The sequence below is a fragment of the Camellia sinensis genome, chromosome 2 (genome assembly GCF_055761805.1).
Source record: "Camellia sinensis isolate YWXY chromosome 2, ASM5576180v1, whole genome shotgun sequence".
NCBI lineage: Eukaryota > Viridiplantae > Streptophyta > Magnoliopsida > Ericales > Theaceae > Camellia > Camellia sinensis.
In genome coordinates, this window is record NC_138962.1 from 161,700,217 (window position 1) to 161,725,719 (window position 25,503).

The 25,503-nt window shown below is 34.4% G+C and overlaps 1 pseudogene; it reads right to left on the bottom strand.

The window, feature by feature from the left end:
* Positions 1-24,604: 24,604 nt before the first annotated feature.
* Positions 24,605-25,138, bottom strand: LOC145819199 (putative pentatricopeptide repeat-containing protein At1g68930 pseudogene; annotated as a pseudogene).
* Between the last annotated feature and the right edge of the window lie 365 nt (positions 25,139-25,503).

A 25,503-nucleotide genomic window follows, 5' to 3' on the forward strand; every position in this document is an offset into this window, starting at 1 on the left:
TGTCACACTTTCACCCTTTTTTTTTTAAGAGTAAATTATACTAACCTTGAGATTTGGAAAAAATACACTAAATTTTATATTTTTGACATAATTACACATACTTCATTTTTAATAAAATTAAAGAGACTCACTAATGTAGATGGTATGAAAACACAACGATACACAGTGATACTGTAACACCCTCAAAATAAACCCATAATATCATACATTCAAGATATAGGAAAGAGATATTATATTGCAATCATCAGAGTATTCTTACAAAATGTATTACATATTGACAACAAAAGTAATCGCCCTATGGGCTTACAACTTCCCAAGACAACGCTTGGTTGCAAAAAGAGAGTGCAAACTCTATACAAAGAAAGCCCTTGGCTTGATATACATGTAATACAACAAAACAACAAAAGGTGGTCTAATAGCCTCAAGCCTTCCAAGCTACGTCCTTAGAGATGGCATAACACATGTACCTGAAAATGATGTCCCATCTAGGGTGAGCCAACGCCCAGTAGAGATATGCTAAACATAGTATGAACAGTAACTAAAACGTTAGCAATTGATAAACGTTTAACTCTTACACAACAACTTATAACACATTACAATCCCATGACTAATATGACCATGTTCTATTCCAGTTTCCATTTCTTATCAAATTCTCAATTCATAACTATGACTCATAACTTGGCCAATCAATTTAAACGAGATCACATCTCATATCAACCGTATTTCTATTTTAGGCGAGATAATAACTCATTTTAAACATTTCATACCTCATAATAGATACACATTTTAGTACTATATCAATCTCAGACAAAAACACTTCCATACTTTACAAATGATACACATTTTAGTGTTGTATCAATATCAAACAAAAACACTTCTATACTTCACAAATGATACACATTTTAGTGCTATATCAATATCAAACAAAAACACTTCTATACTTCACAAATGATACACATTTTAGTGCTGTATCAATATCAAACAAAAATCCAGTTTAGAGGCCCCATCTTCCAATAAACCATAGAGTACATCCCCCATCTCCTCCCACACAAAACAATGTATATAAGCGATTATCATGTACAAATTCGATCAATCAATACAAAATTTTGATGTATTATAGCAACCGCCCTATTCAATAGCATACTCAACTGATTAGTTTTAGTTTGCCTAATCCCCATGCATTGTCTACAACCCTCAAGACTATCCTCCACCGATAGCCTAAAACAGTTATTTCTAAACAGAGGATAAATACGCCAAATGGATAAAATATCAACATTTTGTCTAGGTGAGCGATAAATTAATCCAACTACACCCTTTTAATCCCATACCTTTCTAATTTGAATATTTCCTATTCAATTTCTCATTTCCCTAAATTAATTATACAAATTAATTTATCATAACAATTAGGGCTTTTCCCCATATTCTCAACATCAACCCTAAGGCTCCAATATTACTAACAACATCAACAATCTCTATTTTAGACCCAAAACACGTATGGATGAGTCAAATAAACAAAACCCCTCTTTTCAAAATAGCACATTTCAAAACCCTAACTTCCCAAATCAAACCATTTAAACAAAAGCCCAACATCTAGGTTAAAGCTCATAAAGATGAGTAGAAATCCCTACCTCAAATGGAGAGACCAAATGGAGAAGATGAAGGATTTTGAAGGTGCTCCAAACCCAATAACTTTCAAATCAAAATGAAGAGCAAGCCGTCCCTTCCTCTTCCTTTCAATATATCTCTCTTGTTCTCCATTCTCTCTCTCTTGTTCTCCTTTCTCTTCTTCCTTATGAAAATGCTTACTCTCACTCTAACCACTCTTAATCTAAACTCAAAATATGTATAACAAATGGAGAGAGATATCGAAAAAACCATAGAAAGAAGTTGAGAGGTGAGCTCAATTTATAGGCAACCTTGATGTAGTTGGTATTGAAAGGTTGTTATTAAAGTCCATTAATTGGAAAATAAAAGGACAAGTTAGAATTAAATGAACACTAATTGAAATATGAATGGACAAGTTTGAATATGAATGGACCACTAATAAGGGTAGTAACTGAACTACTAATAAGGATATTAAATGAACAAGTTTGTAACCACTAATAAGGATATTAAATGAACCATTATGAAAATTTAATGGACACTAACCTTTGGTTTCCAAACACAACCAACCTGTTTTAAACCTACCCAACATGACCCAAGACTCATATACAAAGAGTAAAGGATGGAAACGGGAAAAAGACAACAACACATCCACGGAACCGAGTCTGAAATACAATTAAACAATGAAGGGAAAACTGGGATCGCTATAGATACATAGTGTAAAATGAATATTTCAATATAAAAAAGATGACAATATCATTTTTTCATTCATACGACCAACGAATGTCTAATAAAAAAAAGATAAGTGTAGACGCGCCCCGAGGGCTTTATGTTGTGCTACAGTTCGGACTCAAATGTCACGGTTCTTAATCTGATCTCACAATATGCAATGTGAGATTGATAAATCACCAAAGAGTCCAAATCCGGCAAATCGTTTTGGAAAATTGATTATTGTAAAGAAGTGCTAAACATGGACTGCTTTGCTAGATACAAAGTCGCACCTAAATATTTTATTTTGGGGAATTTAGGAAACCCTGACTCGTGCCTAAGGCCACGTGTCCGTCATCACCAAAGTTGTCTCGGCTCGGGAACTTGGGTACGAGAGGGGAAAGTCATGCAATGAGCACCCCCGCTCTCCCGATCGAAGATCGGCCTGTACTAAGCATGATATTTTGTTTTGAAAACATATGCGTTCTTATTCCGGTTATTAGCCTAAAATTACTATGTGATGCGCACAACACACAAGTATAGACTAGATCGCCTAAATTGGAACAAAACATTTCATGTTTGTTTATTTGAAAATGGTTTGATGGTGCTACTCGCAAGTAGGCTAAGACGTGGATTTGCCACCCTCGGGTGGGCTTAGAAAACATGATTTTTGCCACCCCGCAGAGTGGGCTTAAAACTCGCATTCAATGAATTGTTCCAATTCAGGTAGTCTAACCTTCACCCACAGGCATTCAGGCAGTTATATCATATAAGCAGTTAGCCTCATGGCAAGCATGCGGTCATGTTAACACTCACACTCATGCAAGATGCTAAAGCATAAAAGCTTACCTAGTACTCCGAGCCAAAACAATAAGTAGTTAGTAATCAATGCATGATCCTAGCTATGTTAAGATGCCTAATGCAACACATGCAAAATGCAACTAGAAATAGGCTCAGCTATCTAAGAATGGCATGTGAAATGCGACAACTCGATACACGTATTCAACTTGGAATTGAAATACTATGCGGTTAGTATGATGCACCAAGCCCGGTGCATGCAATACAGATGAATGATGCAAACATGCGAGCATAAGGATGCTAATTGGAACATGACCTAAAACGAACCATTGAAAGCATGTAAGTAAAAGGGAGAAAGACGTGGGGTTGGAAGACATTCACACACTCACGCACACTTATTACACAATTCACCCTCTCGACGGAGCGTCCGAATAAATAATACAAATCAACTAATTAATTAACTACTCTAGCTAATTAATTATTACATAACTCTTAACTAATTTAAACAAATTAACTAATTTATGAAACTAAAGAGGCTGCTATAGCTCCGCCTTGGAATGATTGAATGATGCATGCTCGATCGCCTCGCTCGGAAACCCGTTGCCATGCCACATGTTGTCTCTGTTTGCACTGTTCTGCACCTCTGAAAACTGCACAAGTCCCAAGGATACTTCTGAACCACTCCCCGAGCACTGTGAGATGTCACCGGCCAAAATATAGGAACATCGGCCATGTGGAATTGGTCATCGACCATTTGTGAGGATCTCGGCCAACAATTTTTAGTCGATCGGCACTGAAGATTGCCGACCGGCCATATCTTCCTGCAGAATGCTGTTTTGCTGCAGCAGAGGACAAACAGAGCATGCCAATGCATTTTCAAGGCAATGTGTGCACAAACACCCTCCCTATCATGTCATGAGCTCAAGGGAGTGTAGTGCTCGACCCTCAGGCCATCAATCACGCATGTCGATGCATGATGGCCAAAGAAGCCAAGTGTGCGATTCAATATGGAATGAATGCACAAAAACACATGAATGCCTAGAACTCTATCATGTTGGATCAAGAGTGTCGGCGACCAAGGATTGAGGCACGTTTCGTCACTTCAAGTACGAACGTTCCTCGTTCCTCGTGTTTGGTTTGACACCCCAAACCAAACACAATGCAATGCATGCATGCCAAATACAATGCAACATGGAAATACGATGCAATGCAACATGAGCACGCCAAAGGCAATACAACGCAACCTAACATGCAAACAACATGGCATGCAACAAGTATGCAACAATATTATCCAACCTAAACATGCAAATGTGCAAGGTACGAAGCATGCAAAATGCAATGTACCAAGTATGCAATAGCGACGAAATGGAACAAGCATGCAACAATATGCAAGGATCATGCAAGATGGACTTAAACTGAAATGGGCAAACCTCAGCCATGCCCAAATCAATGGCCAAAACACGAAAACTAAGGCACCAACATGCAAAACAAACATGTACACATATTGGTCCATCACTTAGGCACAAAGAGGACAACTCTCGAAAGCACTCAAAGAGTGAAAAGCATCCAAGCATGACAACACTACATGCTCTGAAATGATGTCAAGGATGATGCCAAATCATATACACAAGTCAAGCATAACATGCAAGAAAGCTCAAGGCTTAAGGCTAGCCAAGGAGCTTGTACTAAGGCCATATGAAACAAGCTCCAAAGAGCCAAGGACAACCAAAATAGTCCTAGATCATGCTAAAGGGAGTCTAAAACCTGCAAGGGCCAAAGCTAAAACAAGCCAAAATGAAAGGCCGAAGGCAAGATGCAAGTAAGGCCAACAAAGGGGATTACACTACACCCATTATAACTAAACATAGCATGACTTAACCAATGAAAAACAGAGATATGGCATGTCAAAATAGGCCCAAAAACCCACGTAGATGTCATCCCGAAGACCTAATCATGGAGACATACACAATGGTCCATTCATGAGGCATAAAACACCAACTCTTCAAAGCTTTGAAAGGATGGCAAATGCAAGTATATGAGCATGAAACATGGACTGAAATAACATATTAGATGATGCCAAATCATGAAAAAAATTTCCAAGTAGTGCACGCAAATGACTTGGACATTCAAAGCTGGCAAGCGAAGATGTATGGTAGCTATACAAAGCAATGCATATATGATCAAAACAACACCAAACAGAGCTTTAGCATGCTGAAATATGACCTAAAGTTCCTTTGAGTTGAGCCAAAATATGCAAGTATGATAGTGCAAATGCTAGATGCATATTAAGGCAATAGAGGGGATTACAAGGCAAGTATATGGTGCATGCAAGAAGCCATTAAACCAACCTAGAACAGAGGTATATCATGACCAAATGACACCAAATACTTGCTGAAATGAAGCCAAAACATGCTAAGCAAACATGCTACCATTATGAGCCAATAACACAAGCATATGAGACACAAGGAGAGACGAGTGTCCCTTTCCTATACAAGACTCTAAAACCACATTTCCACCACTGAAAATCCTCTGGATTTCAATGGTAGAAAGGTCAAACCAAAACAAGAACAAATACCAAAAGAGGTGGCTCAAAACAAGGCCAAACAAGGCCTAAGAGGGGGTAGACAACCCCCAACAAAAAAGTGACCTTAAACAATCATCTTAAGCACACAAAAACAGAATTTTTTTCAGTTTATAGTTAAGCTTAAAAAAATATGCAAATAGGTCTGAAAGATTAAGCCAAAATGGGGAAACAAAAGGTTAGTTGCTCACCCTTGAAGAACACCTTCAAGAACACAACTCCAGCCACTCCCTTGGATCAGAACCAGCCCAAGAACTTTGAAACCAACTTCCTAGTGCCTCAGCAACCAAAGGAAGGTGTTCTACTAGATGCTATAGTGCAAAAGTATGAACAAAATACCCTTTTAAGGCACCAACACACACACAAATAGAGAGAGAGAGATACAGAGAGAGAGAGAGAGATATATGTGAACTCTATATCTATTTTGCTGAACCTCTGGAAAGGGAGGGGAGGCTCCCCTCTTATAGGAAATCAAATTCAAAGCTTCTTCGAGAAGCTAAGCTTTGGTTCAAATCCCTCCATACACGTGTATGGGGGGGGAGGGTCTGTGCTCACCAACTGGCACAGCTAGCATGCACAATGCCTGAAAAACGCAAAGAAAAGGCCTCGGCTAGAAAATATGGCCGATCGACCAAAATAAGTGCCGATCGGCCAACACTTTTGGCCGATGGTAAGAAAAAAATGCCGATGGCTTCAAGCCTTGGCTGGTGGGTTGAGGGGATGGCAAACAAGCCACCCTCTTCCCTCAAAAGCAAAACCACAAGTCCTTGGTCCACAACCAAGCACAAAACAAACAAGTTGAGAGATCCTAAGGCAAGGCACGCAGCCGAGACCTTCGGGAACTCAAAACGAACACGAGCATGGATGATCATCGAGTGTTCAAACGATGACGTCCAAGTCTTGAGGACGGTCAAAAATGGGGTGTCTACAATAAGCGTGATAATAATTAAAACTTTAAGGATGTTGAATGTAATTATGCCAAACTTGTAAGCTTAATATACTTTCTCCAAATTTCAGGATGTTAGTGTAGTTTACCCTTTATAAATCTTGAATGCCCATATTCATGAACCATGAAAATTTTCCATAAATAAGTGTATGGTGTAGATGAGGAGTTGTTGTGTTGTGTGTTAATCTCTTAACAAAAGGAGAAAGATTCTCTCTAGTCCAAAATCTAGATTGCAGGGGGCTGTTTTGGTCTGTAGGGCTCATTAAGGTTTCGTTTCAATTATTCGAACCGTTCATTTTGCCATACACTTCATGTATTTCATCCACACAAAAAATTAGATTGATGGGGTTATTTGGGTCCATAGGGCTCAGTATAGGCTTCATTTAGATAATCTGGATCGTTTATTTTGTCAGACACTTTGTGTATTTCGTTCACAAAAACAAATTAGGTCGATCTGATAATTGCAACTTGTTCAATTTATTATTTTCGTTCTAAAAAAATGTATGATTTATTTTTTAAAAACAAAATTGTACTACTTTTTTTTAGTAAAAAACACGTTACATTAAATAAGTTACAATTATCAAATCAACCTATTTTTTTTTTCAAATAAAATACACAATGTGTCCAACAAAATAAACGGTTCAAATTATTAAAATGAGATCGTAATAGACCCCACAAACTCGAACAGCCCCAACATGGACGGAAGAGATCCTCCTTCTAAGACTTCGTTTGGAAAGAAGGGTTGGGTTGGGTTTGGGACTATTTTAGGAACAAAAAGACAAAATAAGTTTTTTGGCCTAATAAGACAAACCATCACATTTAACCCATAATCATTACATTCTTTCTCTCACAAAAAGTCAAACAAACTCAAAAAACTCTTCACAAACGAAGTTTTTTAGCCCCGGTTTGGTTTTCTCATTGGGCTAAATAATCACATATAGACAAAAAAAGAAAAAAAAATAGAAAAAAATTAAAAAGCCAAAAAGTCAATAAAATAGTTTGTCATTCCAAAATCAAAAAGTAAAAAAAGTCAAACAAGAAAACGAAACAATCAAAAAAGTCTTAGGCTAAAAAGTTAAAAAAGTTAAAAAGTCAACTGAAAAAGTCATTGTCAAGTCCCAAATTAAAATAGTTAAAAAATCAACCCACTTCCCCAATGAAACCCAAGAAAGTCCGATTATCTCCAAAAACGTGTTTGATTTTCCTTTGTTATTTTAGATGGCTAGAAAAGTATCACATCTTTTATTTTGTTCGTCAAAATAAGTTTTTGTTTCTAATAAAGTCTCCAAGCCCGAAATAGTGTACTTTTCGGAAAAATTGACCAATTTCATTATTTTTATGAAGGTATTTTTTTCTTTAAATATAAAACTTTTTTTTAATTTATATTTTTATTTTAAAATCTCTACTCAAATTTATAATTTAAACATAATTAGAAAAAATATTCTATTAATTAAGCAATTAAACATGCTGTAAATCGAGGACTTGTGTGGTGGATATATTATTTTTTGCTTTTTAGACAATATCACGTGGTATTTCAGCTTAATATTCATTAATTAAAACAGGTCTAGTACTTATTGCTTTTTTAAAAAATGTTTAACTAGTATTAATTAATAAATAGTGTGGAGTAATGTTCCAAGAATACTGAATAATAACACTGAATTTTTCCTACTCTGTTTTTTTGTTGTTTTATTTTGTCTATTTATTTGTTAAAGTGGCAATTGTAAATGCAAGAAAAAAACGCAATAATTAAAAAATCAAAGCCTTACTCTACAAATGGACCGATAATATATAGGAAAATTCTAATCTAATATATAAATCAACGAACGAGAAGTTCAGGAACAAAACATATACTGAAATCACTCTCTTATTCTCTGTGTAAACATATATAATGTAAAATAAATAAAGAATCCCTCACACTCGGCCCATAACAAATACTCGCATATCCTATGTCCATGTACATATATAAATATATATGTATGTATGATGTATGTATTTATGTGTATCCATGAACAAAATCAAAGAATCGGGAAATTTAATGCTTGATGAGCGCGACCAAAGACAAAGCCAACGACGAGCACACGACGGCTGCAGAGATGGGCAATGAGAATGCAGATCCGGCGTCCATGCCAGGGGCTGATGCTGGAGCCATCCCCAAGTCTTGTGCCGAAGCAGTAGCAGAGAAGAGAGCGACGATGGAGAAGACTGCCAAAGCCTTGAATGAGCTCATGTTCGCCATTGCAAATTGTATATAAATGGAGACAGAAAGCTGGTTTTTCTAGAGAGAGAAAAATTAGAGAGGAGAGGAGGGTTTGAGACAGCTGCAAGAGTGAAGGATTATTGAGTTTGGCAATGGGGTGGTGTGGAGGCAAGTATATATAGGGGAGCATACGTGTGAACTGGACCCCAAAGAAAGCGTGTAGCAGCTAAGTTGGCCTAGCGCGTTCAAACTTGATTAGAGCGGAGGCCAAGTCGTAACCGTAGATGAAAACAACACTTCTCTTCAAGCCATGTGGCATAGGTTGGTTTACCGACTTTAGTATCTTACCACAAAAAAAAAAAAAAAAAAAAAAAATGGTTTGAAATTTTCAAAAATCTCTCATAGTTTAATGGGTAAATTACAAATATGCTTCTTGAGGGTTGCTTAAACTACAGATTATTTTTTGTAGTTTGAAAAATTAAAAATACTTTATTGTTAGTATTTTTTATTTAATAGAATTAACTAAAAAAATGAAATTCATAATTGATCTCTTATACAATAATAAAATTATCTTAATTATTAATTAAAAAATATTTCTAACATCATTAAAAATTGTTAATTGACTTGATAATTTATTAATAAAATGGGCGATTCGTTATGAAATTAGAAATCTCAGGGGGTGAAATGTAATTTCCAAAACTACATGGAGCAATTCTTATTTTAATCAAACTTCAGGGGATGTATTTGTAATTCATCCTAATTTAATTCATAATGATATTATTTGATAAGTATCAGTTTTGATTAGTTATACACTCAATTATATGAGACTCACTATCTTTGCCATATCATTGTGGATGTATTTATGAGTGCAAAATGTGAGTTTCTAAAATTATTGTAACAGAAAAAGTATTAGCTAAATTACAAGACCCAATGTCGTGATATTCTATGAAAATATTTAACTAATTTCTCTTTTTTTACTTATTTTCTAATTATCAACTAATTATTTTATTGACATATTATCGTATTTAAAAAATGGATCTACCAAATGGATTTATATATCATTTTCCATTATGTTTTGTCCCTTTTGTTTTATTATTTTATCACTTTATCTTTAAATGAAGTATGTTCTTTAGGCTTTTATGCTCTAGGTTTTTTTTTTTTTTTTTAAAGTTAATTTTTGTCTAATTATACAGAAAACAAGTGTATGAATATAGGGAATAGGAGACACAATTTGATCATCTAATTATTTCCATTAATGACATCACTACAACAATTTACACTTTTGGCGATTAAAAGGGATTTAGTCGCCAAAAGTTTAATTTTTGGTGACTAAAAATGATTTTGGTCGCCATTGGTTTAGGCTTTTGCTACTAAATTATTTTAGTCGACGCATATTATTTATTGGCGACTAAAAAGAAAACATTAGTTGGTAAATATTAGTCGCCATTACTCTAGTTTTGAGACTACTAAATTTTATTTTAGTCGTAATATACTAAATTTTGCTAATTAAAACAAAATTAGTCGCCAAATAATAGCCATAATTGCACTGTTTCTCTTTGGTGACTAAGAGTTTGGTCGGCAAATATGTAGTTTTGGTGACAAAAAAATATTTAGTTGCGGTATGCTCAATTTTTTCCAAATCAACTTACGCCAACTAAAAAATGTTTTAGTGGGAAAATATTTATGATTGGTGCCCAAATTTACATCGCTTTCATCTGTCACTCTCTTACATAGACACTACAATAAAAAGTGTCGTTGGAGACGAAAACTAATGACAAAAATAAATTTTGTCACGAAAGACATACCTTTTAGTGAAGAAAATAATATTTCATCTCCAAATGTACCATTTTTAGAGACAAAAATAAAATTTCGTCACCAATATACATACATAATAAAAAAAATTAGGTGACAAAATTATATTTCATTATTATTTATATTTTTTTTGTCATCGAAGATTTTCCCGCTAATTTTTCGGATGGTGCCGAAATTTTCAGACTTCTGGTGAGGAAAAAATTAGTCACCAATTATAAAATTATTAATGACGAATATATTTCCGTCACCAATAATTTTTAATATTTTAATATCATTTAGTGATAACTATTTTCGTGGCCAATAATTTTATCTTTTGGTGAGGAAATAATTTTGCCACCAAATAAATAGTTTAGTTGCTAAAGATTTTAGAGGGAAATGAAATATTGGCGCCTTAGATATATCGGTTCTTCTTCTCACACACAGATTTGACCACCAAACCTCACCCTACATCACCTCACTTGAGTGCACACCACCAACACCACTCGCCACCGCCACCGCCACCGCCACCGCCACCACTACTGCCCGTAGATCACCACCGTCGTATCCTCACAGGTATTCTCTCTCTCTCTCTCTCTCTCTCTCTCTCTCTCTCTCTCTCGGTCTGTTTTTCGCCCTGTCTACCTCGGTCACTCTCTCTCCCTCTCTGTCCCCCTTTCTCTATTTCCCCTTTTCTCAATCGTGCTCTAGGGTTGTTATGATGTCTTCAATTTAATTTGGTGTTGATTTTGAAAAATAGGTCTGGTTGAAGTGGTTTGATTTATAAAGTTTTGTGGATTTGATGTCCTAAATGGGTTTGATTTTAGTGATTTCATACATTTTCCCTTCTTTTTCCTTTCTCTCTCATTAGTTTCAAAGCCCTAATCCATTGATTGTGTATGTATTTGCATGTATATTTGGTCCCTCATTGTGTATGTATTGAAAGCCCTAATTTATTGTGTTGAAAAACCTTCTTCTGGGGGTTTTCACTCATTAGTAAAAAATGTTTTTTACCAAAATAAATAGAGTGGCCATAGACAAGGATTTCTATTGTGACAATCTAACTGATGGCAAATTTGGATCCGAAAAAGGGTTAATTTGGTAGATAAGGATTTCTACTATAGTTATGTACGATTGGTTTGGGTGCTATTTTTGATCATTTTGATCCCACATTTTAGTTTAACAGAATCTTTATTTGTTGATAAATAATAATAGCAACTGAACTACATGATGAGTGAAAGAGTGAAATTGGAAATAACAATCTAAAACTACATGTGATGTTTGTAATTTTTCATGACGTCTATGAGAAGCTAAGGTTGAAAGGGATCTCTTGATTTAACTCTGCTTCTTATTGTTGACTTTGTTGGGGACTGGGTCCATGTCACTTTTGGTGTTGTTTAGCTCTCATGATGGCAATATAGTTTCAAATTGATTGCACACTTTCACCTGCTATGAAAATAGAATATTTTAAATGTATTTGTAGCACACTTTACCAGTACAGTTTTGATTGAGAATATCTATGTATATGTACGTTGTGGCCATTATCAATATATATATATATATATTGTATTCGATCAATTTTATCACCTAAAATAATAAACAATTTCAACTTGAACTATCATTTTGTTTATTGTGGTTGCTATTCCTGTAACGGATCCAATTGAGGAGATGGTTTGAGAAAGAAAATTACATATGAACCATAAGTGAACCAATTGAATTTTTTGACCTCTATGCTTCTAAGCATGCTCTTCATTATGTTGTTTATATTGAAGTTTATGAACAGCTGTTAGTGTGCTGCAAATTTCTACCCCTTTTTTCTGTGTTTATTATTATAATTTTTTTTTTATAATTACAAGAAATTGGGTGATAAGGGTAAATTTAATTGTTCAATGTTATCTACCTAATATGTTCTCCATATTCTTTCAAGTTGGTAATTAAATATTAAGGCCTTAAAATAGTTTAAGTTATGACTTACAAGTGAATCCTAAAGACATGTAAATTCTCTTCTGGTTGATAATGTGGAGATGATTGACAACAAATTTATAGAGTGAATGTAAATTCTCAAATACAAAGTCAAGCATCCATGATTTGTTAATTGTGGGAACCACTGGATACTAGCAATAAAATGACTGAATTATGGCAACCATTTGCTTTACCTTGCCTAATAATTTACTTAGTGAACTCTTTAGATTTTGCTTATTAAAGGTTCCACTAGTGCATTACCAATAGTACTTTTCACTTTGTTTCATGTCCCAACTTTCACTTTGAAGAAATCATATGGTAACTATATTGTTTAATTTAGTAAATTCATGTAAGCATTTATGGCCATGACTCTGTGTCTGGATTTTGGGGAGTACCACTGCCGACTTCCATCTGTCTACTGAAACACAAACACAACATGTGTGTTTGTGATGATAAAATTATAGTTCTTTTGTTCAAGCTTAGTGATATTATTTGTGTAATGTTGGTTACCTCCCTTATGTTGTGATTGCGTAACCTAATCTTTCAAAATAATGACTAGCTCGGCATTGCTCACTTGCATCCTCAATAGCATTGTAATTGCAAGGGACTCAAGAACATGTTAAGGATGTATGTTAAGAAGGTCAATTTCTCAGAATGGGAACAAGTTTCACTTCCATCAAGGTGAATTTCAAGAGTGTTACTATTTGTTGTTTTGCATGTATAACAATCAGAGTGATGATTTGTTACTGTCTATCACTGTTAAAATACTTTTCTATGACTACAAATATATATATATATATATATATATATATATATATATATATATTTTTGTGTGCCTGTGACAAGATTTAAATTATCTTATTAATTGGATTAGTTCCACCTGAATATTTCCCGTCTTGATTTTTTCCTAAAAGTTACATTGGTAAAATCTTCATAGTATTACACATTTAGCCGATTACTATTTCTTCTTTTTCTTTTTAATTTTTAATTTCTTGGATGGTTATTTTTCCATGTTTTTTAGTTTTGGATTTTTTTCATTTCATATACCCTGATAGTTTTTATCTTTTCAGTGTCAGGTTAATAGTTGCTTTAAACCTTAATAACTATACGAGTGGAAGAAATCCATGGGGTAATCTGAAGCCAGAGTATTTGGAGAAGGTATAATTTTTTGGCCACCTAAAATGCCATATCTATCAGCATAATGATGATGCATTATAGTTGCTTTTTGGTAGGCCTTATCAAAGTTAATGACAAGTCCTTATAGTAGTTATGCACATATAGGTAAATAAAACCAATGCAATGTGTTTAATAGAAGTCAAATGCTGTTTTGAAACCTATAAGAACATTTGAATGGAAAAGCATAAATTTCTTCTCCTTCAGTTGGTGTGAGGCCGGTTCCCCTATAATAATTCAATGTATTCCCTCCAAAAAAATAAAATACCCCAACGATTGCAGATTAGAAATATGATTTTATTTAAAGCATTATACAACCCAAATGTCCTCGTAACTTACAATTTTAGAATTGTGTTTTGCCCGAATTCTCTTATGTGGCTATGGTGCTTCAAAATATGGCCATCGTCCCTGGATGCATTTAGACACTTCTTTTAGTTGTTCCCCAAGACATATCCTCTCAGATATTAGGTTTGAGGCATGTTTGTTCTATTCTTATTCTTCTCTATTGGGTGTCTTTATGCTGCATGAGCAGCTATGCATTGCATTTTTTATTTTTATTTTTTATAGGATCATGTGTTTGTTCTTTTGTTTTTTTTTTTTTTTATCATAATTAGGATAGGAACTTATACCGCCTGCTTGATGTACTCTTAGGAAGAAACTATGTCAAATCTCAGGCTAAAAGTGGTGTTTTTTAAATTGTTTCTTTGTTTTACAGAGAGGCTTTGTTGGGGCTCATGTGAATTATGATCTTCTAGAAATTTTTGGCCTAAAACAAGGATGGCATGCTTCATTTGTTTTGTCTGACCTTATTTCTGCTAAACACATTGCCCAAGTGCTGCATGTTGAAATTTTCTTTCATTCAAGTAGGTTGCATATATACTAAACATGGCATAAAATATATTAAGTTCTAATAGAAAAAGAAAAGAGTAAGGAAGCAATCTTTGAAAACTTGTTCTTCATCTTCTTCTTAAGGATCCTCAATATTGAACTGGCTGTATTTATGAACTATGAATAAACTAGCAAGCATACTGAATAGTCCAAATTCCTAAAAAAAAAAAAAAAAAAAAAAAAAAAAAAAAAAAAAAACACATATTTCTTTGTTGTATCAATGATTCATATCCTGATTTTTGGAAAAAAAAAAAAAAAAACATATGCTTCTTAGGAGGAATATATACAACATTGAAAATTAAGGGAAATAATATTAAGAAACTGAAATTTCTATTAGTGTATACTTTAGGTATTTATAGACTTTGTAGCAACTCTAAAAGCACCTCTAACACCTAATAGGCACATTTTGTGTAACAATTCTAAGAACTCCTCAAACACCTCGGGAGGGACCAATGTAAGTTGTGGAAACTTACGGAACTAGCATGGGACTCCCGGTTTGAAAACTAAGTCCAAAAATGTACTTTTCTCACACTTAAACTTGAAAATAGGCCATCGGGGGCCAAAATCATGTAATAGTCATGATAAGGCCCAGGAAACACCTCAAATACCTCGGGAGGGACCAATGTAAGTTGTTGAAACTTATCGAACTAGCACGGGACTCCCGGTTTGAAAACTAGGTTGAAAAATACACTTTTCTCACACTTAAGCTTCAAAATAGGCCATCGGAGGCCAAAATCGTGCAACAGCCATGAGACGGCCCGAGGAAACACCTCAAACACCTCGTAAGGGACCAACGTAAGTTGTGAAAACTTACGGAACTAACACAGGACTCCTGGTTTGAAAACTAAATCAAAAAAGGCACTTTTTTCACACTTAAGCTTGAAAATAGGCCATCGGAGGCCAAAATCGTGCAACAGCCATGAGACGGCCTAGGGAACACCTCAAATACCTCGGAAGGGACGAATGTATGTTGTGAGAACTTATGGAACTAGCACAAGACTCCCGGTTTGAAAACTAAGACGAAAGAGGAACTTTTTTCACACTTAAGCTTGAAAATAGGCCATCAGGGGCCAAAATCGTGCAACATCCACGAGACGGCTTGGGGAACACTTAAAGCACCTCGGGAGGGGCCAACGTCAGCTTTAAAAACTTACATAGCTAGCACGGGACTTCTGGTTTGAAAACTAAGTCGAAAAAGACATTGTTTTCACACTTAAGCATGAAAATAGGCCATCATGGGCCAAAATTGTGCAACAGCCATGAGATGGCCCAGGGAACACCTCAAACACCTTGAGAGGGACCAATGTAAGTTGTGAAAACTTACAGAACTAGCACGGGACTCTCGGTTTGTAAAATAAGTCCAAAAATGCACTTTTTCACACTTAAGCTTGAAAATAGGCCATCGAAGGCCAAATCGTGTAACAGCCATGAGACGGCCTAGGGAACACCTCAAACACTCAGGACGGACCAATGTAAGTTGTGGAAACTTACGGAACTAGCACGGGACTCCCGATTTGAAAACTAAGTCAAAAAATGCACTTTTTCACGCTTAAGCTTGAAAATAGGCCATCGGAGGCCAAAATCATGTAACAGTCATGAGAAGGCTCAGGAAACACCTCAAACACCTCGGTAGAGACCAGCATAAGCTGTGGAAACTTACGAAGCTAGCACGGGACTCCCGGTTTGAAAACTAAGTCGAAAAAGGAACTTTTTTCACACTTAAGCTTGAAAATAGGCCATCGGAGGCCAAAATCGTGCAACAGCCATGAGACGGCTCGGGAAACACCTCAAACACCTCGGGAGGGACCAATGTAAGTTTTGAAAACTTACGAAACTAGCACTAGACTCCCAGGATGAAAACTAAGTCGAAAAAGGCATTTTTTTCACACTTAAGTTTGAAAATAGGCCATCGGAGGCCAAAATCTGGCAATAGCCACGAGACGGCCCAGGGAACACCTCAAACACCTCGGGAGGGACCAATGTAAGTTGTGGAAACTTATGGAACTAGCACGGGACTCCCAGTTTGAAAACTAAGTCCAAAAATGCACTTTTTCACACTTAAGCTTGAAAATAGGACATCGGAGGTCAAAATCATGTAACACCCATGAGATGGCCCAGGGAACACCTCAAACACCTTGGGAGAGACCAATTTAAGTTGTGAAAACTTACGGAACTAGCACGGGACTCTCGGTTTGAAAAGTAAGTCCAAAAATGTATTTTTTCACACTTAAGCTTGAAAATAGGCCATCGGAGGCCAAAATCGTGTAACAACCACGAGACTGCCCGGGGAACACCTCAAACACCTCCGAAGGGACCAATGTAAGAGTTGGAAATTTACAGAACTAGCACAGGACTCCCGGTTTGAAAACTAAGTCAAAAATGTACTTTTCCAACACTTAAGCTTGAAAATAGGCCATCGAGGGCCAAAATCATATAACAGTCATGAAAAGGCCCGGGAAACACCTCAAACACCTCCGAAGGTACCAATGTAAGTTGTGAAAACTTACGGAACTAGTATGAGACTCCCGATTTGAAAACTAAGTCAAAAAAGGCTCTTTTTCCAACTCTTAAGCTTGAAAATAGGCCATTCGGTGCCAAAATTGTTAAACAACCACGACAAGGCCCGGAGAACACCTCAGTCACCTCGGAAGCAACCATTGTAACTTGTGTAAACTTACAGAATTAGTACGGGACTCCCGGTTTGAAAACTAAGTCCAAAAATTAATTTTTCCGACACTTAAGCTTGTAAATAGGTCATCGGAGCCAAAATCGTGTAACAGGCACGAGAAGGCCAGGGGAACACCTCAAACACCTCGGAAGGGGCCAATGTAAATTGTGGAAACTTACGGAACGAGCACGGGACTCCTGATTGAAAACTAAGTCAAAAAATGCATGTTAAATTGTATATTTAATTGATAAGATAATAATTGTCTAACTTACATTCTTTTTTTTTTCTTTTTTTTTTTTGTGCGTTTCGTTTTTTTGCAGATTCGAGATTAGATATGGACATGTTTGGTAATTTGAAGAGCAGAAGAGAGCTCATTTTGTGTTTTTGTTCATATTACCTTACATGTATTTTGGTTGCGTTGTAAATTTTATATTTTTGTTGGTATTACAGGACATGTTTAGTAATCCGCACTTGATATTATATTTTTGTTGATATTAGTGGACATGTTTTTTTGTGGATATTAGGAGACGTGTTTGGTAATCCTCATGCGGTTGATATTGTATTTTCGTGGATATTAGTATACATGTTTTTTGGTGGATATTAGAAGACATGTTTGGTAATCCGCATGCAGTTGATATTGTATTTTTGTGGATAGTACTGAAATTCAATTGTGATGTTTATGAAAATGAACAGATTTTTGTATTGATTTGTAATAGATATTTTATTGAACAAGTTATTGAAATGCGCAAGGAATTTTTAGTGAAAAGAAAAATTTTAATTTGAAAATAGTACCTCTATTTTCAAAAAATTTATTTATTATTAGTGACGAAATAAAAAATGTCGCGAAAAGAAAAATTTTAATTTGAAAATAGTACTCCCATTTTAAAAAAATTTAATTATTATTAGCGACGAAATAAAAAATTTCACTATTAGTTTTCAAAAAACATGACGAATAATTTTGTCACTAATGATATAGTACCAAACAAATAATTTTGGCACATTTGTTGAATATTTCATTGCTAAATTGAAATATTTTGTGACAAAATATTTTTTGTCATTGAAAAATTTTCTTTTCTGCTCATTTTAGTGACGAATTTTTTTTTCACCTTAATCTATATCATTGGTGAGGAAAACTTTCGTCACTAAAATCTATTTGATGACGAAATATTTCGTCGCCAAAAATAATTAAAATAAAATATTATCTAATTTTAGTGACGAAATTGATGTTACAGAGGACGAAAAATGCAACATTTGGAGACGAAAGATTTCGTCACCAAAAATGAAAAATAGGCGACGAAACTATTTTTCGTCACCAGGTACTTTCAGCAACAACATATAGGCAACAAACGTGGTGACAAAAAATTTTCGTCACAAATCACTTTAGTGACAAAAATTTGATGTTTGAAGACAAAGTCAGTCTGTCACCAAAGGCCTTTTTTGTTGTAGTGAGAGAACCTCACCTCTTCTCCCTTCACTGCAGTCCCTCACCATCGTTGCTCACGTCCGCCACAAATCACCACTGGCACCGCCGCAATACAAACTGGTTCTCTCTCTCTCTCTCTCTCTCTCTCTCTCTCTCTCTCTCTCCTCCTCTATTTTTTCATTTCTCACTCTTGCTCTAGGGTTTTACATGATTTATTGAGTTTAATTTCGTGTTGATTTCTTAAATATGTTTGGTTTAACTGATTTCATTTCTACAGTTTCATGGGTTTGCTTATTTTGTGGTTTGATACCTTTTCCGTTCTTTTCCTTTCTCTCTCATTAGGTTCCAAGCCCTAATCCGGCTCATTGTGTATGTATTTGCATGTATGGTTGCTCATTAGTTTCAAAACCCTATACCATTAATTGTGTATGTATTTGCATGTATGGTTGCTCACTGATTGTGTATGGATTATTATGTATTCTGATTATTTGAATTGAAATTTGATGCCATGATTGCAATAGTAAAGAATTTATTTGCTTCCCTTTTATGATTATTTCTCAAACAATTTTTTGGTATTAAACTAAGTTGAAAATTGTGACAACTCCACCACATATAATAATTAACATTTAATTAATTAAGGAGATTTGAATTTTAATTGTTCATTAGTCTTGTTCAATTTGAGATTTATGGGAATTATTCGGTCTGAATCATATACAATTTGATTAAAGATTTATGTTGGAATTAGAAATTGAAAGCCTAAATGACTTAAAAAGGCGAAATTGATAAGTTGAATCGGTTCAATCTCGAGTATTAGACCATATGGGAGTTTAAATAAATATGTGATTCAATTAGTAAAATTAAGATTTTATCAATTGTGTCCGAAGTAGAGTTACTAAGTTATGAGGATTAAGAATTACAATTATCATAAATTAAATTTATTTATGAGGTATTCAATTGAATATGTAATTTATTGATGGAGATTTTGAGTTTGATTTGAAATTGAAGGCCTTAAAGATTTGAGAAATCAAAATTAATGATGGCAATAAGTTTAATTTGATATTTGGAGTTTTTTGGGAATTTGATTAAAAACCTAATTTAGATTGGTAAAATTAAATATAATTAATTGAGCCTTTATTGAAGTCAATTAGACTAATTCAATTATGTAGGATTTGTGATTAGTTATGAGTAATTAAATTATGTACTAATCAAGATTAATTAAGATGAAGTCGTGTTTAATTAAGCTAATAGATCAACTAATTATGTATTAAGCTAATCCTAATCAATTTGTGTTGAATGTGCTGGAATATTTGAGGGAGAGTGTGTGTATGTGCATGTGTGTTGTCAAGATGTGAGGTGTGTGAGTGTGCATTTTGTGCTAAGTTAAAGAATTGGGTTTGCATTCTCTTATGGTGTGCTAAAGAGTCTTAGATATAGAGAGAGAAGTGGGTATTGCTAGAGCATTGGCTCAACTTTTTGGTTTTGGAAACCTTGATATACATGAGATGTATATTTGCATCCATCATGAGTTTTGAAAGGATTTGAGCCATGAAATTTTATTATACATTTGATTTTGAAGAAAAGTTTTGAAAACTTTGAGTTCATGAAAATATGGATTTTGATTTTGATTATTAATCCATTCATGTAATGTAATTTAAGAGTTTTATTTTATTCAATTTAAATTGGATCAATTATGATTTGATTTTGGAACAAGTAAAATTATCTAGTCTTGATTTGAATATCATACCTGCAAATGTTTATCTAAGAGTTTTATAGCTCTGATTTCATATTTTGTAAGAAAAATAAAATAAAAAAAAGCTTTGGAATCATTCTATTCATCAAGTTTTAGTTTTAATCTTGATAAATCAAAGAGGGTTTTGTATTATAATTTTAAAATTAATCATGGATTCATGTTTATCAATGAAATTACATATTTAAATTAAGTCAAGCATAGACCTAAGTTTTGAAATAAAATTTGGGAGCTAAATCTTTAGTTTTAAAAACCCAGAAAATTTACAGACCGCTTGAGCGACCAATTGGTGGCTCGAGTGAACATTTCGAGCACCGAGTATTTTTACAAATTGTACAGTCCGCTCGAGCCACCAAGTGGTGGCTTGAGTGGTCAAGCCTTTCCAACGTGATTTGAAAAATTACATGTGCTTCATATTTTCATTCTCATTTCTTCCCAAGCATTCTCAGGCATAAATGATGACTCATTGAGGATTAATAAGTTAAGAACCAACATAAGTTAATTAATGAAAGAATATGTGAAATGGGAACCTAGTTTATTTGAGAAAGAAAGAATAAGCATAGTAGACCTTCAGATTACTTAAACAAAAAAGGACAAGAGAAGTTAAGTTTGATTAAGAAAGTGATATTGTGTTTCAATGTGCATCTGTTATGTGTTTGTGTAGGCCACGTGCCACAGTCTGTCTGAACTGTTTCTAGAGCTATCTGTGAGTAACAACTCTATAAAGCTATGTTTGATTATAAGTATTTGCTAACTGATATAATATGATCTATTTTCTGAAATGTTATTTTGTGAATCATGAATGAATGTCCAATTTTCTGAAATGTATTTGTGACATTCTTAGCATCTTGTGAATCTGTCATGTGTTATCTGTTACCTGGTACCAGGGTTTCACGAGGGTTCCATTCATTGAACTGATTATGTGAAATCATTTACTCTGCACGTGGGCCATAATGACCATCTCATGTAAATATGAGTCTATATGACCAGCTACTCTGCACGTGGGTCTTAATGACCATCTCATGTGAATATGGGTCTATATGACCAACTACTCTTCACGTAGGTCTTTGTGACGTATGATTGTTTACAAATCTGAATACGTCTATGAATCTGTTTCTAAAATGAAATTCTGATTTGGAAATCTGTTATGGGACATCATTCAATAAAACCTTTACTTTGTTATTATTCACTTGGTTCTAGCTCACTATTTATGTATATGTATGTAGATGATCAACTGCGTGACCAGGCTTAGAGGCATCTGCCTGGAATCTCTTTTTGTCAGCCAATTGAGGTTTCGGATATGTCAAGTGGTCAATGCTATGTGATTAAAGTTTAAGTCTTTATTTATTCTGTAATTAGGGCTAAGTTCCTTTTGTCTACTCTATATTTATGATGACGTAAGGATGATGCGTAAATATATATATATATATAATTTAAAATTTTCTATCTCATATATGTCTGCATAGCTCAATGGACAGTGCATGTTTAATATTTGCTTCCGCCAACCCCTAATTATTTAAATTTATTTAAGAGGCCTTCGGTAATCTTAGGATTACTGACCAGTCATGACGCTAAACCTATGGGAGCGGGTTTGGATCTTGATAGAGTGGTATCAGAGTACGAGTTAATATCTCACACACGTGTCCATTGAGCATTAGAATGACTAGAACGAATTTAAGTTTCATGCATCTAGAAAGTAAATACGAAGTTGTGCATTCAGAAATATGTATATATGTTTTTGTAATACGTTTAAGTATTGAAACTAAGAATTAAAAGTTACTGCGGACTTTTGATTATTATAAAGAAACCAAAATGTGTTTAATAAGTTTAGTGATGAGGTTAAAAGCTAAAAATTATTGTGGAATTTATAATGTTATAAGGAAATTAGAATTTTTGTTTAAAGCATTGGTGAGTACAAGTATGTTGATTTGTGGAAAAATGATGTTATGAGGAATTAGAATTTTTAATGGAAGCCATGAAAGTTATATGAGTTATATATCAAATTAGACTATGAGAATATTTGGGAAATTGAGGAATTTGTTGATCAATGAAGTGTGTGGAACTATGGTAATTGAGGATAAGAAAATGTTTTGTAAGATGGTATGTTTTGGCGGGAAACCTATTATGTGAAATGTTAAACCATAGAGTCTCATGCCTTGTTGAATGACCTTGAAAGTCCATTTGGAATCGCGTTTGGACAGCATAGCTTCGAATCGGAAATTCTTAGTAAACTCCATTGGAATGAATAGGTTATCCTACCAATGTCCTTATATGCCTGTATGTGTATGTCTACTTATATATGATATGTGCTTTGTGTTATAATCTAAGTCAGTTGATATTAATCCAAGTGTTATCAATCATCTTCTTGTGTTTAATCCTTTCTCTTCCATCATTAGGAAAAGATGGTGAAAAGTATGATGAAGTGGAGGTTGAGTATTTATCAAAACGATTATATACAGTAGAAGAAGTACTAGAGAACATAGTAAAAGCTGTGCAATGCTATAATACTTTACAAGATCAAAAGAAAACGTTAGGCGTGGAAGCAAAAAGTAAACCCAAGAAGAAGACTAAGAATTTTGTGATAGGAAAGACAAGTAATTTTAAGCAAGGTTGTAAAGGTAGTAAGTTTGTCCTAGTATGTTCAACGTGTCACAAGTGTCATCAGGGATTGTGTCATCGAATTACCGGAGCATATTTTAAGTGTGGGAAGATGGGGCATCAAATAAAAGATTGTTCCAAAGTTTAGGAAAAACTCAAATAATTTAATTGGTTAAGAGGTAGAACTTACCTACAATTAGGAATACACGTATAAAAGTCTGAAGTTCAAATTTTATATATGTGTGACTTTATTTAAATTGGTCCTAATCAATATTTGATAAAGTTAGAGCCCATCTACTTGGCCATTTGAAACTTAATCTGAGATTGCTAAAGAGTATTAGAAAAAAATATCGCCAGAAGGACATCTTATATGTCCAGGAACATTCATATAACATAATCCCCAAGCCAAAACTTATATACATAGGTGGTCAAACATGACCAATAAAAATAAACCAAGAACAAAATAAAAGATTAAAAATAAAGCCTCTTGCGTGATTCAAAGATTTGTCTCTGTGCCCTCTGTAACACCTTGTTTGGTACTATTTATTTAAAGATGGGGCATGTTCATGGTGGAACATGTTCATGTGGACCACATGAACATGTCCCATCTTTAAATAAATAGTACCAAACAGAATCTCTTACAAGAATCTCTCACCAGAAATCACCACAAGAACATGCTCCATCTTTAAATAAATAGTACCAAACATAATCTCTTACAAGAATCTCTCACCAGAAATCACCACATGAACATGTTCCATCTTTAAATAAAAGGTACCAAACAGAATCTCTTACAAGAATCTTTCTCTGGGTGATCTTCGAAATGAATTTAGTTGTATTGTGGCCAAAGTTTTAAAAAATGATTGCAATCGTTACATAACGTCGCTAGTAATGGTTGTGGTGGTTACCCTCACCTGTTATGACCGCTATAACAGCTGTTTCGGTGTTACGTAACGGCCGTAACGGCTCGTTAGACACCGTTACACCATTTTACAATATTCTGCATAGCTTTCTTTTCCCAAAAAAAATAAAATAAAAGCTTACAAAAAAAGAACAAATACTCAAGTGATCTAAATTCAAAGAAAAAATCTTTTATGAATTTTTTTTCTTTATAATAATATATTTTTAATTTATGGCACAATTTTTATTTTATAATCCATTCATTTAATAATTGTGAATATTTTTTATTCAGTTAGTTCAAGTATTGGTGAAAAATAATTTGTAGACGTTTAAAATCAATTATTCTTAAAATCATTAACTATTGAAATAAAATGTAAAAAACTCATTTTATAGTGGTTTGAAAATATGAAATATATTGGATCATATTTAAAAATTAACAAAAATTGATCAAAATTTATTTTAAATCCCAATAAATGTGATTCTGAAAATATATATATGTATGCATATTGATAGGTTTTTTTTCAAATAGTGTAAAAAATAAAAATAAAAATCACAGTTTCAATTACTGCAACCATTACACTATGACCTTTACACCCCGCAACTACCATCGCGCCACCGCAACTGCTTTTCAAAACCTTGATTGTGGCAGTCCCCACATACTCTGAGGTTTGACCACTCGTATGGGCAAGCCACAAGGAATAAAAATCAACCCAAAGGCAATAGCAAGCTTCTCACTGTGGTGGTTAAGCATCCTTATCTTCTCTGACAGCTCAACATCATGGAGAACAGAACTCATATCAGGCACATAACCCTCCTCTATCATTTTACAGTACAACTTCTCTAACTTGCCGTAGTTCTGATCTGAATATGGACTTGACCTGTCATCAGCAGAGAAAATGTGTACTCTCCTCTTATATTTAATCCAACTGCATCCCGGTTCCTTTCTTATGCCCGTATCTCTTAGTTGTCTTCTTAACTGAGCCACCTTGTCCCATTTCCCTTTAGCAGCATACATGCTCGAGAGCAAGACATAGCTAGCTGGGTTTTGTGGTTCTAGTTCTAGTAGAGATTCTGCTGCCCATTTCCCAATTTTTATGTTACCATGAACTCTACATGAACTCAACAAGGTAGCCCAACCAATCGCATCAGGTTTACAAGGCATCTTAAATACAAAATTTTTCGCTTCTTCTAACCTCCTGGCTCTACTAAATAAAAGACTAAACAATTTAAGCTAATGAAAATTTTCCTACTTAATATCCAAATATGTATGACCCAATTTACTAAAATTATATCATTATTGAGCCATTTGATAACATTGAAAGAAACGATATTATGTTACTCCGACATAGTAATATTCATACATGAACAATTGATAAAGTTAGGATACATTACTTGGATATTTGACACTTAATCTGAAATTGTCTGAATTAGAAGAATGAGATTAAGACTTAAAACAATTTGGAAAATAGATCAATTAAGATCACGTTGAAAACATTAGAAGAGAAACACTTGGAATTTATCGAAGCT